We start from the raw sequence: 8316 nt of genomic DNA, 5'->3' as shown, positions 1-8316 counted from the left end.
CTTATGAATTTCGTCCCATAACAGCTTACTGCACTCCCTATCAAGGTTTGGGGGCCTATAAATCACACCCAAAATTAATTTATCACGTCCCTCGAGAAACTGTAGCCAAACAGATTCTGTGTTCGATGTTTCTAATCTTATATCATGCCTAAGACAATTTAAATTTTCTCTGACATACATCGCCATTCCACCACCCTTCCTATTGACCCTATCAGTGTGGAATAGTTTATAACCCTGTATGTTGCATTCAGAAGGCATTTCTCTATCTTTCAGGTTGAACCAGGTCTCTGTTATACCAATAATATCTATATTACCTACACTTGCAAGTAATCTTAGCTCACCTATCTTATTTCTTAGACTCTTACTATTTGTATAGTAAACCTTAAGGGAGCTAGTCACTCGTTGCCCTCTACTATCTCTCTTTGTTTGTTGATCAATTCATTTGCCATTACTAGCAACTTTATTTTGAATACTGTCTTTTAAATATATCCCTGAGGTATCCCGGTAATAACTGCTGTTTTTAACCCTAATGCTGCAGGTTGATTGTTTCCCACAAACACCCATACCTCTATAATCTATCAGTTTAAATTCCTAGACAAGTCATCAATTACCTTCTCAATTGAATTGATTAATACAACCACTCCATCCCCAGAGAGATGAACCCCATCTCTTGCATACATATCACGTTTGCCAAAGAATAGGTCCCAGTTATCAATGAATGGGATTGCAAGTTCCTCACAGTACCTGTCTAGCCAGCAATTTATACCAATTGCCCTAGACATCCATTCATTGCCCAATCCCTTTCTATGCAAGATGCTACATATGAACCATACCCCCGGCCGGGATTGAACCCGCGGTCATAGAGTCTCAAAACTCCAGCCCGTCGCGTTAGCCACTAGACCCGTTAGCCACTAGACCAGCTAGCCACAATAAGATTCATCCAACTAGGTATATTTCTACAAATGCAAGTTTTTACAGACGAATTTCCAGCTAGCGTGGCCGTGACGAACTCTAGCATTTGTGGTCACAGAGGTGCCTGTGCTAACCTTCCTATGGTGTAGAAATATACCTAGTTGGATGAATCTTATTGTGGCTAGCTGGTCTAGTGGCTAACGCGACGGGCTGGAGTTTTGAGACTCTATGACCGCGGGTTCAATCCCGGCCGGGGGTATGGTTTGTTTGCAATCGTGTCATTACGATTTCTTGAGTCATGCTACATATGACTGGGATCCCTCCCTTAGACCTATTTCTATGGCTGACCTGTACTTATCAAGCAGCTCCTCTCTCTTGCCTTTTCCAATGTCATTACCCCCAGCACTAAGACAGATAATGGGCTTGTTCTCATTACCTGCCATAATATTATTCAACCTGCTATGTCACCAACACCAGCTCCAGGAAGGCACACTCTCTGTCTGGCCTTTCTGTCTCTGTTACAAAATGCACAGTCCATATTTCTTACCTGAGAATCGCCTATTATTAAAATATTCTTACCTTGATTAGTAGGGAAATCAGTGGTACCTTCAACCTCACTAACCACTGAAGTACACTCGTTTTGGAGAACAGAGAATCGATTTCCTACCTTCACATCTTCTCTATTAACTCTCCTCATCTTCCTTCCTCCTGAACTGTGAACCACTTGCCACTTAAAGCGGCTGCCACTATCACTGCTGGTGTCCATTTCCTCTTAACCAGCTAAATCCTTCTCACACTCGCTCCCAAACTCATCTATGCGAAGCTTCAGCCTCCTATTTTCCTCCTGAAGATTCTAAAACACTACAACAAGCCATGGTGCTTGGTAACAGCCCACGCTAACTCCCAAGAGCTTAGGCAGGTATGACCGCAGGTTACCACTGACCTCAGTGTACTCTTTATCATACCTAGTCTTAAAACTATGTATGGTACCTGCCTCCACTACATCACCTGCCAGACTACTCCACTTCCTAACAACTCTGTGGCTGAAGAAATACTTCTTAACATCCCTGTGATTCATCTGAGTCTTTAATTTCCAACCGTGTCCCCATGTTGCTGTGTCCTATCTCTGGAACATTCTGTCTCTGTCCACCTTGTCAATTCCTCTCAGTATTTTATATGTCGTTATCATGTTAACCCAATCTCTCCTGTCCTCCAGTGTCGTCAGGTCGATTTCCCGTAACCTCTCCTCGTAGGACATACCCCTGAGCTCTGGGACTAGTCTTGTTGCAGACCTTTGCACTTTCTATAATTTCTTTACGTGCTTGGCTAGGTGTGGGTTCCAAACTGGTGCCGCATACTCCAATATGGGCCTAAAGTACACAGTGTATAGGGTCTTGAACAATTCCTTATTAAGATGTCGGAATGCTGGTCTTGGGTTTGCTAGGCGCCTATATGCTGCAGCAGTTATCTGGTTGATGTGCGCCTCAGGAGATATGACTGGTGTTATACTCACGCCAAGATCTTTTTCCTTGAGAGAGGTTTGTAGTCTCTGGCCCCCTACACTGTACTCTGTCTGCGGTCTTCTTTGCCCTTCCCCAATCTTCATGACTTTGCATTTGGTGGGGTTGAACTCCAGGAGCCAATTGCTGGACCAGGCCTGCAGCCTGCAGCCTGTGTGTGTGTGTGTGTGTGTGTGTGTGTGTGTGTGTGTGTGTGTGTACTCACTTAATTGTACTCACCTAATTGTGGTTGCAGGGGTCGAGACAGCTCCTGGCCCTGCCTCTTCACCGACCGCTACTAGGTCCTCTCTCCCCCTGCTCCATGAGCTTTATCATACCTCGTCTTAAAACTATGTATAGTTCCTGCCTCCACTACATCGCTTGCCAGACTATTCCACTTCCTAACTACTCTATGACTGAAAAAATACTTCCTAACATCCCTTTGACTCATCTGAGTCTTCAGCTTCCAATTGTGACCCCTTGTTTCTGTGTCCCATCTCTGGAACATCCTGTCTCTGTCCACTTTGTCTATTCCACGCAGTATTTTGTATGTCATCATGTCTCCCCTGATCCTCCTGTCCTCCAGTGTTGTCAGACCGATTTCCTTAACCTTTCTTCATAGGACATTCCCCTTAGCTCTGGAACTAGCCTTGTTGCAAACCTTTGCACTTTCTCTAATTTCTTGACGTGTTTGACCAGGTGTGGGTTCCAAACTGGTGCTGCGTACTCCAGTATGGGCCTGACGTACACAGTGTATAAAGTCTTGAACGATTCCTTACTGAGGTACCGGAACGCTATTCTCAGGTTTGCCAAGCGCCCATATACCGCAGCAGTTATCTGGTTAATGTGTGCTTCTGGCGATGTACTCGGTATTATACTCACTCCTAGGTCTTTCTCCTTGAGTGAGGTTTGCAGTCTTTGGCCACCTAGCCTATACTCTGTCTTCGGTCTTCTTTGCCCTTCTCCGATCTTCATGACTTTGCATTTGGCGGGGTTAAATTCTTGGAGCCAGTTTCTGTGTGCGTGTGTTTGTATGTGTGTGTGTGTGTGTGTGTGTGTGTGTGTGTGTGTGTGTGTTAATGTGTATGTGTGTGTGTGTGTGTGTGTGTGTGTGTTAATGTGTGTGTGTGTGTGTGTGTGTGTGTGTGTGTGTGTGTGTGTGTGTGTGTGTGTGTGTGTGTGTGTGTGTGTGTGTGTGTGTGTGTGTGTGCGCGCGCGCGCGCGCGTGTGTATTGTTACTAGTTGTCGAAGGCACTTGTCGATAGATTACTTGGCCTGTTATTTGTGGTGTGTATGTGTTCTTTGTGTGTGTATGTGAGTGGTGTGTTTATGTATGTGTGTGTACTCAACTGTAGTTACAGAGGTCGATTCATAGTTCCTGGCCCCTCCTCTTCATTGGTCGCTAGTAGGGCCTCTCTCTCCCTGCTCCATGAGGTTTATCAAACCTCATTTTACTACTATGTATGGCTCCTGCCTCCACTACGTCACTTTCCAGACTATTCCACTTCCTGAAAACTCTGTGACTGAAGAAATATTTCCTAATATCCTTTTGATTCATCTGAGTCTTCATCTTCCAATTGTGACCCCTTGTTTCTGTGTCCCGTCTCTAACATTCTTTGTCCACCTTGTCAAATCCTCGAAGTATTTTATATGTCTCCCCTAACCTTCCTGTCCTCCAGTGTCGTCAGGTCGATTTCCCTTAACCTCTCCTCGTAGGACATACCCTTTAGCTCTGGAACTAGTCTTGTTGAAAACCTTTGCACTTTCTCTAATTTCTTGACGTGCTTGGCGAGGTGTGGGTTCCAAACTGGTGCTGCATACTCCAATATGGGTCTGATGTACGCGGTCCACAGTGTCCTAAACGATTCCTTACAGAGATGTCGAAATGCTATTCTTGGGTTTGCTAGGCGCCGATATGCTGCAGCAGTTATTTGGCTGATGTGTGCCTCAGGAGATGTGCTCGGTATTATACTCATTCCAAGATCTTTTTCCTTAAATGAGGTTTTTAGACTTTGGCCCCATAGACTGTACTATGTCTGTGGTCTTCTTTGCCCTTTCCCAATCTTCATGACTTTGCACTTGATGGGGTTGAACTCCAGGAGCCAGTTTCTGGACCAGGCCTGATGCCTTCCTGTCAGTTATTCCCTGATCCATTGCAGTGCCTTCCCTGTTATCCCTGCCTGATCCTCCAGCTTTTGCACTAATCTCTTGTGTGGAAATGTGTCAAAAACCTTTCAGTCCAAGAAAACGCAATCTACCCACCCTCCTCTCTCTCTTGTCTTACTGCTGTTTCCTTGTCATAGAACGCTCTCTCTCTCTCTCTCTCTCTCTCTCTCTCTCTCTCTCTCTCTCTGTGTGTGTGTATGTGTGTGTGTATGTGTGTGTATGTGTGTGTGTATGTGTGTATGTGTATGTGTGTGTGTGTATGTGTGTGTATGTATGTGTGTATGTGTGTGTGTGTGTATGTGTGTGTGTGTGTGTGTGTGTGTGTATGTGTGTGTATGTGTGTACTCACCTAGTTCTCACCTAGTTGAGGATGCAGGGGCCGAGTCCAAGCTCCTGTCCCCGCCTCTTCACTGGTCGCTACTAGGTCACTCTCCCTGAACCATGAGCTTTATCGTACCTCTGCTTAAAGCTATGTATGGATCCTGCCTCCACTATATCGTTTCCCAAACTATTCCACTTCCTGACTTCTCTGTGGCTGAAGAAATACTTCCCAACATCCCTGTGATTCATCTGTGTCTTTAGCTTCCAACTGTGTCCCCGTGTTGTGTCCAATCTCTGGAACATCCTGTCTTTGTCCACCTTGTCAATTCCTCTCAGTATTTTGTAAGTCGTTATCATGTCCCCCCTATCTCTCCTGTCCTCCAGTGTCGTCAGATTGATTTCCCTTAACCTCTCCTCATAGGACATACCTCTTAACTCTGGGACTAGTCTTGTTGCAAACCTTTGCACTTTCTCTAGTTTCTTTACATGCTTGGCTAGGTGTGGGTTCCAAACTGGTGCTGCATACTCTAATATGGGCCTAACGTACACGGTGTACAGGGTCCTGAACGATTCCTTATTAAGTTGTCGGAATGCTGTTCTGAGGTTTGCTAGGCCACCCATATGCTGCAGCAGTTATTTGGTTGATGTGCGCTTCAGGAGATGTGCCTGGTGTTATACTCACCCCAAGATCTTTTTCCTTGAGTGATGTTTGTAGTCTCTGGCCCCCTAGACTGTACTCCATCTGCGGTCTTCATTGCCCTTCCCCAATCCTCATGACTTTGCACTTGGACCAGGTCTGCAGCCTGTCCAGATCCCTTTGTAGTTCTGCCTGGTCTTCGATCGAATGAATTCTTCTCATCAACTTCACGTCATCTGCAAAAAGTTTATTCCTTCTGTAATGTCGTTCACAAATACCAGAAACAGCACTGGTCCTAGGACTGACCCCTGTGGGACCCCGCTGGTCACAGGTGCCCACTCTGACACCTCGCCACGTACCATTACTCGCTGTTGTCTTCCTGACAAGTATTCCCTGATCCATTGCAGTGCCTTCCCTGTTATCCCTGCTTGGTCCTCCAGTTTTTGCACTAATCTCTTGTGTGGCACTGTGTCAAACGCCTTCTTGCAGTCCAAGAAAATGCAATCCACCCACCCCTCTCTCTCTTGTCTTACTGCTGTCACCATGTCATAGAACTCCAGTAGGTTTGTGACACAGGATTTCCCGTCCCTGAAACCATGTTGGCTGCTGGTGATGAGATCATTCCTTTCTAGATGTTCCACCACTCTTCTCCTGACAATCTTCTCCATGACTTTGCATGCTATACATGTCAGTGACACTGGTCTGTAATTTAGTGCTTCGTGTCTGTCTCCTTTTTTAAAGATTGGGACTACATTTGCTGTCTTCCATGCCTCAGGCAATCTCCCGGTTTCAATAGATGTATTGAATATTGTTGTTAGGGGCACACATAGCGCCTCTGCTCCCTCTCTCAGGACCCATGGAGAGATGTTATCTGGCCCCATTGCCATTGAGGTATCTAGCTCACTCAGAAGCCTCTTCACTTCTTCCTCGGTTGTGTGTATTGTGTCCAGCACATGGTGGTGTACCCCACCTCTCCGTCTTTCTGGAGCCCCTTCTGACTCCTCTGTGAACACTTCTTTGAATCTCTTATTGAGTTCCTCACATATTTCACTGTCATTTCTTGTTGTCTCTCCTCCTTCCTTCCTTAGCCTGATTACCTGGTCCTTGACTGTTGTTTTCCTCATGATGTAGCTGTATAACACCTTCGGGTCAGATTTGGCTTTTGCTGCTATGTCGTTTTCATATTGACGTTGGGCCTCCCTTCTTATCTGTGCATATTCGTTTCGGGCTCTACGACTGCTCTCCTTATTCTCCTGGGTCCTTTGCCTTCTATATTTCTTCCATTCCCTAGCACACTTGGTTTTTGCCTCCTTGCATCTTTGGGTGAACCATGGGCTCATCCTGGCTTTTTCATTATTCCTGTGTCCCTTGGGTACAAACCTCTCCTCAGCCTCCTTGCACATTGTTGCTACATATTCCATCATCTCATTAACTGGCTTCCCTGCCAGTTCTCTGTCCCACTGAACCTCATTCAGGAAGTTCCTCATTCCTGTGTAGTCCCCTTTCCTGTAGTTTGGTTTCATTTGTCCTAGCCTTCCTGCTTCCCCCTCCACTTGTAGCTCTACTGTGTATTCGAAGCTCAAAACCACATGATCGCTGGCCCCAAGATGTCTTTCATATGTGATGTCCTCAATATCTGCACTACTCAAGGTGAATACTAAGTCCAGTCTTGCTGGTTCATCCTCTCCTCTCTCTCTTGTAGTGTCCCTTATGTGTTGGTACATGAAGTTTTCCAGTACCACCTCCATCATCTTAGCCCTCCATGTATCTTGGCCCCTGTGTGGCTCCAAGTTCTCCCATTCGATCTCCTTGTGGTTAAAGTCGCCCATGATCAGGAGCTTTGCCCTGCATGCATGAGCTCTTCTGGCCACTGCAGCCAGTGTGTCAACCATCACTCTATTGCTCTCTTGCTTTGGCCTCCTGCTGTTCTGTGGTGGGTTACACATCACTGCAATTATCACCTTGGGACCTCCAGAGTGAAGCGTTCCATCTATGCAATCACTTTCTTCTCTGCTGTCTCCTCTCTCCAGCTCATCAAAATTCCATCGGTGTTTGATCAGCAATGCCACTCCTCCACTCCCCCTGTTCCTTCTGTCTTTCCTCAGGATCTGGTATCCCGTTGGAAAGATGGCATCTGTTATCATACTTGTAAGCTTGGTTTCTGTGAGCGTTATGATGTCCGGTGATGTCTCTGACTCTTTCGTGCCACTCCTCCCACTTGTTTGTTATTCCATCAGCATTTGTGTACCATACCTTCAGTTTCCTTTCCAACACTGTGGTTTGGGGGGGCCTGTGGGGGTGGGAGACCTGGTAGCATACTGTGGGATTCTATGGTTGGGGGTTGGGTGGAAGCTGTGGGTATGGATTGTATTGTGTGTTGGGATGGTGTGATAGGTTGTGGGGTTCTGAGGATAGTTGTGTGTGTGCTTGCCCTTGCTGCTCTGTTCTGCTCTGACTGACCTCTGCTGGTTCCATCCTTGTCTCCTTTCCTAGCTCCTTTCGCTTTTTTGTCCTCTCCCTCAGCTGCTGTCTCTCTGTTTGTGTTCTGTCTCTGTCTAGGAACACCTTGTACTCTTCCGAGCTTTTCAACCGTGGTTTCTCTTGGAGGATCCTGTTCCGCACTGTTTCTGTCCTGAGAATCAGCTTGATCGGTCGGTTTCTCCCCTTCAAGTACTCCCCTATTCTCTGAAAATTTCCAATCTCGTCCATGTCTTCTCCCCCTATTTCCATGATGATTTTCTCAATCTCCTTTCTTCCTACCGTCTTTCAGTGTGTCCTTTC

The sequence above is a fragment of the Cherax quadricarinatus genome, chromosome 1 (assembly GCF_038502225.1).
Source record: "Cherax quadricarinatus isolate ZL_2023a chromosome 1, ASM3850222v1, whole genome shotgun sequence".
In the NCBI taxonomy this organism is placed as follows: Eukaryota; Metazoa; Arthropoda; class Malacostraca; order Decapoda; family Parastacidae; genus Cherax; species Cherax quadricarinatus.
This window is presented reverse-complemented; position numbering follows the sequence as displayed.